This window comes from Dermacentor albipictus, chromosome 1 (assembly GCF_038994185.2).
Source record: "Dermacentor albipictus isolate Rhodes 1998 colony chromosome 1, USDA_Dalb.pri_finalv2, whole genome shotgun sequence".
In the NCBI taxonomy this organism is placed as follows: domain Eukaryota; kingdom Metazoa; phylum Arthropoda; class Arachnida; order Ixodida; family Ixodidae; genus Dermacentor; species Dermacentor albipictus.
The window spans coordinates 75,984,703-75,993,765 of NC_091821.1; the positions used below are offsets into that span (position 1 = coordinate 75,984,703).

At 46.4% G+C, this 9,063-nt stretch overlaps 1 non-coding gene across 1 annotated transcript; it reads right to left on the minus strand.

Moving 5' to 3' along the window:
- Positions 1–1,148: 1,148 nt before the first annotated feature.
- On the minus strand, positions 1,149–1,221 carry TRNAT-CGU (transfer RNA threonine (anticodon CGU)). Its single transcript has one exon. It is a non-coding gene; the product is annotated as a tRNA-Thr (tRNA).
- Between the last annotated feature and the right edge of the window lie 7,842 nt (positions 1,222–9,063).

Consider the following 9,063-nt stretch of genomic DNA (forward strand, 5'->3'; position numbering starts at 1 on the left):
AGATTTAAAAATACGCAAATGCCACGTAGCTGGACAGAACCAAGGTAATATTGTTTGCCTTCGCTTGGAAATAATAAGATATCATTGTTTTCATTCTGTCTAATTACATAAATAGTCTAAATTAATAAGTTATTAATCAACTTCTCCAATATTATGACTAGATAAAAAGTGGCAATGAGAAAATTGTAGATCAACATGAAAAACTCCCAATACAGCATTCTGTTGCTCAATACGTGCTACATAAGAGTGTTTTCTCGAGCGTGAAAGAAACCGGCGAATACACGCAAAATTGCCGCGCGACTGGCCGCTCGAAGCACTTTGAGTACATACAGACGACGTGCGCTACTCTGGCGCCATCTCGTAGCCATCGTCCCCGCAAAGCCCGTCGTGCGCGACACTGCGCTTTTCTTCACACCATAGAGCTTCATACTACTATTTAGAAACTATATATGCTTCTCACGCCTTTCGCCATACCCTCCTCCTCCGCTTTCCGCCTCATGGTTCCACTGCACCCTTCTCCACCGCTTTCCTCCTCGCGCTCTCTTGGCTATCGCAGTCTTTCATCCTCGCCCCGCGTTCGCTCTTTCATGCTTTTTCTATGCTCGGTTACGAGGACGTCGAGGGACGACGCCGACGCTCGCCGCAGGAACGGGCGCCTAAAGCCCACACCACACGTACGCTTGCGAACGCACGCAAGCTCGTGTCCGCGCGCACACGCATGCGCAGACAGTAGTGCGGCATGGCTCGTACGCTTCGAAACGCGGCGCGATCTCGGTGAACAGCTGCTCTCTTTTATCGCGCGCTTCGGCAGTCTCGCGTTGGCGCACCTGGTTACGCAGCTACGGCGCGGTACATTAAACTTTCAGCGAAGCAGATTTATATCATGCAAGGAAGTGCTTAATATTTCGTGTTTGTGCTGATCTAACACCTTTAAATGTATAACAGTTGCGTTTATAGATACTGAAGCATATTGAAACACTGTCAATAACAAACGAGAAGGGGTTAACCGAGGGCCCCGATTTTCATTGATCATATCATGAGAAGCCAACAAAGACGCCAAGGACGACATAGGGGAAATTGCTTGTACTTATTAATTGAATTAAAGAAATGATAAATTAATGGCAAAGAAAGTGGATGAAAAAACAACGTGCCGCCGGTGGGGAACGATCCCACGTCTTCGCATTACGCGTGCGATGCTCTAACCAATTGAGCTACCGCGGCGCGGATTTCCCATACACTTTCTTGGGTATTTATATGTTACTATTAGAACTAACCTTGGGAGTGTTAGCCAGCGCCACCACTCACAAACCTTGGCGGCGGATGTGGAACATCCTTTCCGCCGCAGGCGTCACGAGTACGTGATCTTTCTGGGTGAAGGCAACTGGTCAATAAACCCGCGCATGCTACCTGAAGGCATCAATGTTGCCGGATTGTCCTTGGCGTCTTTGTTTGTTGGCTTCTCATGATATGATTAATGAAAATCGGGGCCCTCGGTTAACCCCCTTTCTTCTCGTTCTTACATAACGAGGGTCTCAAATCCGGCACCATTGATGCCTTCAGGTAGCATGTGGGGGTTTATTGACCAGTTGCCTTCACCCAGAAAGCTCACGTGCTCGCGACGCCTGTGGCAGAATGAATGTTCCACATCCACCGCCAAGGGTTGTGAGCTGGCAAACACTCCCAAGGTTAGTTCTACGTAGTAGTAACAAATAACACGTTGCTCCCCGCAGGCACGTACCCAGGATTTTTTTTCGGGGGGGGGCCCACCTCCTCCTCCTCCTCCTCCTCCTCCTCCTCCTCCTCCTCCATCATCATCATCATCATCATCTCATTTATCATCATCATCACCCTGTTTTATGTCCACTGCAGGACGAAGGCCTCTCCCTGCGATCTCCATTTACCCCTGTCCTGCGCCAACCGATTCCATCTAGCGCCCGAGAATTTCCTAATTTCATCGCTCCACTTAGTGTTTTGTCGTCCTCGATTGCGTTTTCCTTCTCATGGTACCCATTCTGTAACCCTAATGGTCCAACGGTTATCTAACCGGCGCACTTCATGACCTGCCCAGCTACATTTTGTCCTCTTGATGTCAATTAGAATATCGTCTATACCCGTTCGCTCTCTGATCCAAACCGCTCTCTTTCTCTCTCTTAACGTTATGCCTAGCAATCTTCGTTCGATCGCTCTTTGCGCGGTCCTTAACTCATTCTGAAGTCTCTGCCCCATATGTCAGCACTGGCAAAATGCACTGATTGCACACCTTACTTTTCAATAATAATGGTAAGCTTCCAGTCAGGAGCTGGCAATGTCTGACGTATGCGATCCAACCTATTTTTATTCTTTTGTGAATTTCCTTCTCATGATCAGGGTTCCTTGTGATTAATTGACCTAGGTAAACGTACTCCTTCACAGTCTTTAGTGGCCGACTGGCGATCCTGATCTCTTGTTCCTTTGCCCGGCTATTTATCATTATCGTCATCTTCTGCATATTAATATTCAAACCCGCTCTTACACTCTCTCTGTTAAGGTCTCCAATCATTTGTTGTAACTCGTCTGCATTGTTGTTGAATAGAACAAAGTCATCTTTACTCCTAAGCGTTCCCAGCTTGACTTCTTCTAAGCACGCAGTGAATAGCTTTGGAGAAATTGTGTCTCCCTGTCTGACCCATTTCCCTATAGGTATCTCCCTGCTTTTCTTGTGTAGAATTAAGGTAGCTGTAGAACCTCTGTATATATTCTTACGCGAAGGACGAGCCAGTAAGACGAGGAACTATTTACAGATTATATTTACAACAACGGTTGCAGCGCTGACCGGTTAGATTCACAGCGCGAGCCCAGTTCATTCTTCCTCCTCTTTTCTGGAGTGATGGCGCCCACGCACCTCGTTCAAACAAACAAATACCAAACGCATGTAGCAATATTTTTCAAGCTTTTTACGTAAGCGTTCTGTAGACCTTGATTACGTAGTGCCTCTAGACTGCTGGTGTCTCTACTGAATCATATGCATTTTCGTAATCTATATAAGCCACATAGAGAGGCTTATTGTGCTCTGCAGATTTCGCGACAACCTAATTGATGACATGGATGTGATCCATTGTAAGGATCTCTTCCTGAAGCCAGCCTGTTCCCTTGGTTGACAAAATCCAGTGTTGCCCTTATTCTATTGGACATTATTTTGGTAAATATCTTATATAATACTGGGAGCAAGCTAATGGTCCTATAATTTTTCAATTCTTTAACGTCTCCTTTTTTGTGGATTAGTATAATGTCTGCATTCTTCCAATTTTCTGGGACCCTTGCAGTCGATATACACTTCGTATAAAGAGCCGCCAGTTTTCTATGCAATATGTCTCCTCCATCTTTGATTAAATGGACTGTTATTCCACCTTCTCCTCCCGTTCTTCATCGTTCCATGTCTTGCAGGGCCCTTCTGACTTCATCGCTAGTTATAGGAGAGTTTCCGTATCCTGTTCATTACTGTTTCTAAGTGAGGTATAGGGACTCCTCTGGGTACTGTATACAGGTCAGCTTAGAATTTTTCCGCTGCTTTTACTGTATCTTCGAGATTCCTTATGATATTATCCCTCTTATCTTTTAGTGCATGCATCATTGTTTGTTCTTGCCAGGTTTCGTTTTTACTGATTTCAGGCCGCGTTCATTTTTTTACGGCTTCTTCAGTCTTTCACATGTTATAGTTTCGAATATCAGTTATTTTCGCCTTGTTGATCAGTTTTGACAGTTCCGCGAATTGCGTAACGCTGTGCGGCCGCCAGTCCCATACAAACGCGTAGAGCGCAGGACTCTGCGATTCTAGACGTACTGCGCTCACAGAGAAAGGTTAGAAAAACACCCACATAAGCACAGCAGAGAAGTGGCTACGTGAGGTGGTTCGACCGATAACTGTAGAAGCGTCATTCAAAGCAAGTAATTATTCTCCACTTCCGGTGGCGTTTTCTCTACTTCCTTTTTAAATAAAAAGATGTTGGTCCATAAATATTCTCATAAACAACGGTTAACATTTTTATTATTCGCTTTTGCTTGCAGTTTGGTTGTTGCGTTGGCTCTCTCCCTTAGTAGATCGCTTAATTTCTCAACTCCTTGCGATTTTTGTTTCCGGTTTCCAATTTTGCACGAAAAGTGCGATACAATTAAGGAAAAACAGACGAGGTAACTGGCGACAGTCATCTTGCTTATGGGTTTAAGGGTTATTGCAGTGTTTCATGATGTACGCTCTTTCACATCATTTTATTTCCCACCTTATCTAACCCATATCACGTGTATATGGTTCCGGGCATCGGCAAGCGTCGCGGCGAGCCGTAACTCAAGGAAATAATGAAGCAAAGGGAAAAGTTAAACGCAATTGGTATTTTCTCCGGCCGCAACTCGTTCCATGAGAGTACATACCAGCTGAGTAACAGCCGCATCCCTCTCCTGGTCCCAGGATCAGCCTAAACAAAGACGGTTTTTGAACTAACAAAAGCAACAGCTATGCGCGTGACGGTTGAATAGATGGTGACAACTGAGCGCATCTCGAGTTAATCGCGCGGGTGCGGAATCTATGAGAAAACTGTCCTTCACATTACAAGAAATGCCGATAACTACCGCCATCTAAAAGGAGTGAAAAAGGCAGCATAAGGCTGACCGATGAACAGCTGCCAAGTCTCAACATTAATCTGGCCGCGCTTTAGGAATGTGTGAGGAGTGGTGGCGTGGGCGGGGAGGGGGGGGGGGTATGCCACTTGATTTCGGGGGGGGGCCCGGGCCCCCCCGGGCCCCCCCCTGGGTACGTGCCTGGCTCCCCGCCACCTCGACCACGAAGCACAGGAAATCCTACTGCGTCGTCTCAACGTCTCATGGAGTGACAGTGTCGTTTCCTCTGAGTGGAAGCGTAGCTGTCTTGTCCCAATATTAAAGCAAGGAAAGTCTCCCCTTGAACTGACATTATATCGACCTATTTTCCTCGCCAGCTGTGTCGACAAGTTCATGGAAAGGGTGATCCTCATGCGCCTCGAGTGGTTTCTTGAATATTACGATGTTTATACAGAAGTGATGACAAGTTTTCGAGTTGGCCGTTCGTCGATTGACAACGTCATTGATCGTGTGTCTTGGATTCAACAACAGAAATCAGCCAAACGCCTCTCTGTAGCGCTATACTTAGATGTGAGGGACGCTTCTGACAATGTTTCTCATGAATCCATTCTTGACGCGTTCGTGGCTGCTGCAATCGGAGGCCGCACTTTTCGGTGGATTCGGAGCTACCTGACGCAAAGGGGCTTTGTATTTCCCGAGGATGGTCAAACTACCGACCACTAAACCAGTCGTGGAGTTCCACAAGGTGGCTTTTTGAGCCCAGTTTTGTTCAACCTGGCTTTGATTGGGCTGGCGGAATCCCTGCCACAGTCGGTGAGTCTGTCAATTTAGCAGGTGACATCTGCATCTGGGATGCAGATGTCACTTGCGTAATGCAGATGTTTCGCGCAAGGCTACAAAAGGCTGCAATGACGACGTCTACTTACTTCCAGAGACAAGGCTTTGGCGTTTCAACAGAAAAATGCGCATTAGTCGCTTTCACGCGAAAATCGATGACTGGATACTGTACTTGGTGTATATTAACACCTGCTGTCTATTAATAGCCAGCCTATCTTGTACAAGATAACCTACCGATTTTTAGGTATCGTTGTCGACCGCAACCTCTCATGGAGCACCCGTATGTATCCTACCTAAGGAAAAGACTCCGCTCGATCAGTCACCTTTTCAAAGCCATCGCGGTAAAAGCACGGATGCCATCGGCGTGTTCTTTGATTCAACTGTACGAAGCGCTCTTCACGAGTTTCTTGCGTTACAGCACTCTGGTGCTGTCAAGCACACGGAGGACAAACCTCAGAGTACTTGAGAGCATGCAACCTCAAGCGCTTAGAACCTGTCTGGACTACCACGATGCGCTTCAACAGCCGCAACAATTGCCATCGCGAGGGAACATCCCACCAGTACGCATGTCGCCACAGACACCCTTAGAAATAATCTTCGGCACCTTTCCCGACTAGTCTGAACGCCCTGCTTCTCTCTCGGAAAGTAGAACAGATATAAGTTTTTCGGGCCTTGTGGCCTCCTACCGAACCTCTTTTCCATCAGACTTCACGCTTGCAGCAAGATCACCCTTTCCTTTGTGTGTCTCCGGCAGCCACAAGTGCGGCTTTCCATTCCAGGAGTTGCAAAGAAGTCCGACTTGCCAAATTGTGCCCTGCGTCAAGCCGCTCTTTATGTACTGCATGATTCCTATTCAAATTGAATTCATGTTTACACAGATGGCTCTTCGACTCTAACCAGCTATACTGGTGCCGGGGTTATTCCGTCAACATCATTCTGCAAGAAGTTCAAGATCAGCCACGTCACAACAACAAATAGCCGCGCGACTGGTCGCTCGAGGCACTTTGCATGTATTTGCGGGCTTCTTCTACTCTCGGAAAAACACTTTTATGTAGCACATATTGAGCAACAGAAAGGCGTATCAGGAGTTTTTAATGGCGCTCTACAACTTTCTCATTGAGACTTTTCATCTAATTATAATATTCGAGAAGTTGATTAATTAAGACTAATTATCTAATTAGGCGGAATGAAAAATAAACTACTTTGAGTATCTTCAAGCGACGGCAAACAACAATACCTTTGTTCTGTCCAGCAACGTGGCATTTGCATATTTTTAAACTCTGGCTAAAGGTAGCTTAGCTGGGACATAGTATAATATGCATGAGCCCCATTAGGGGTAGGCAAATAGCCAACGAAGTCTTGGTAGAGGCCTAATGCCTCTCCGGTCATTTATTCGAGTAGTATCTTGATGGTGTCTTTGAGTAGTATATCTGCCTTGCTGCCACACTACACCTTGTTCTTTTTTTCACTAGAGGCATGTGATCAGTAAATTTTCGAATATATTTTCCCCCATTCTTATTTGCGTTGAATATTTTGAGACTGGGTGTACATGCAGCACTAGTGATTATATATCCTCCTGGCTGAAGAGAGAGAGAGAGAGAGAAAAATGATAAAAGAAAGGTAGGGAGGTTAACCAGGACTGAGCCAGGTTGGCTACCCTACACTGGGGAAAGGGAAAGGGGGACGGAAAGATGAAAAGAAGAGAAAGTCCACTGGAGATATCAGTCGGTCACTCAGTCCGAATCAAAGGCGCTCACTCAATCCGGTCGCTTTCAAATATCGCAGCAGCGCTTTTGTGGCCTTTTGTAGCTGCGATATGCGAGGCATGCATGGTCCCAAGATCTTCTTCAAGGTGAACGGCTTCCCATCTAGCTGATTTAGAGCTGTGCAGAGGTCTTGCCTTTCGTTTTCATAAGATGGGCAGTAGCACAGTAGGTGTTCTATGGTTTCCTCGAACACCTCCTGGCTGAAAATGACCGAATGTTGTGGGGGCTCGGGCTAACGCACCCAGTACCGGCGAGCTAAGATCTAAAGAGATATGGCTCACCCTCACTCCGCGTCGCACGGATAGGGGCGCCGTGGCGGATTCGGTGACTCACCGGCAAGGCTTAGAGACGACTGCCACCGTACGTATACTATTAACGAAAGGGAGTTTACTCCCTGATATGTACGATATGCTCATGTAACCCAGGGGTTACGGCATTTGGGTGACAGTCGCGGACTACGGGTGACAGCTACCGAAAGTCCGCTCAGCCACACGGGGCTCTTCCGTGCTAGGTTCGCCACACAAAGGGTTCGTCTCGCTCAGAAGAGCGCGGTACCAGATTGGGCCCAACGTACAGCCGCCAAAAGCACCGAAAATGAATCTGCTGGGCGAAGGCAGCCACGTACCTTGGATGCTGCAGGAGCGGGATGCCGAGGAGAGGGCGAGAAGGGCCAGCTCCTGGGGCACTGTTCGTGCGGCACAACCTGTTATCCGGTTTTGGAATGCGAATAACCTCATATGCGAATAACATTGTTAATGCGTTGGTACTCTTGGTACCAACTCTTGTACTCTTGGTTGGTACGCGTTGGTACTCTTGGTACCAAGCCTAGAGTACTCTTGGTACTCTAGGCTTGTGAACTTTTGAATAGTGACCCTTTAACGCGCGTCACTGCTACCGCGATGATTCTCAAAGGCATCTGCACGACGTTGCCGTATAGACGAGGTCACCACTGAATTTCGGGACAACGTTGAGGCTCAATGGTTAACCGGAAATATCAGAGAGATCCTTCAAGCTTTTTTATTTTCGATCTGCTGTTCTGACTATGCCCTACGAGCATCGTGGGAAAGTTGAGAAATTTTTTGCTCCACATACTTATCGAACGCCTAAAGACGCGGACGTCCTTGCAGAACAACAATAATAGCCCTTTCACGCTACGAAGGGACGTATAAGGCATAAACTGAAACATAAATGAAGTAATGGCACATTTTGAGCCGTGTAATAACAATGTATTTTACAGGCTGTGAATTATCGCAGTTTGCATATAATATTGTAATACACGCGAAACAGCCAAGCATTCGAAGGAAGCACTAGTGGTGCAGCGTAATAATGCTGAAATATCTCGAACCGGATATTTTGTGTATTGGTTCTCATAAATCCGGATAACCGTTTTTCAAGACCGTATTCACTTCCCTACGGTCAAACCGGAAAAAGCCGGTTTGACGGACACTTGCAAGCACTCTATAGTTTGCAAGCGCTCTATAGTTTATAGTTGCAAGCACTCTAAGGGGTCTGCATAATGCAAATTCTGAAAAGATCCAGGGTGAATTACAAATTTAGCTTTTGCCATTGGTACATGATGAAAACTAGCTGAAGTGTTTATTCCTTTTCATGTACTTATACCCCCGTTTCTGCAAAAGGGGGCAAAACGTACAAAATCTGTCAGAGTACCGACACATTTGTGACATATTTAGCCTGTCATGACAAAACATGCGACCCTGTAGCACTTGAAGTCGGGAGGACCTTGTGTTACGTCACACTCAAGAAGCAGACTGAAATGGAGACCTTCGATTAATTGGTTTGTTGCTTCTTGTTGGTAATCATGTTCAGAAATCTGTTGAAATGAAAGAGACAGTTGCTTCGGGTTGCATTT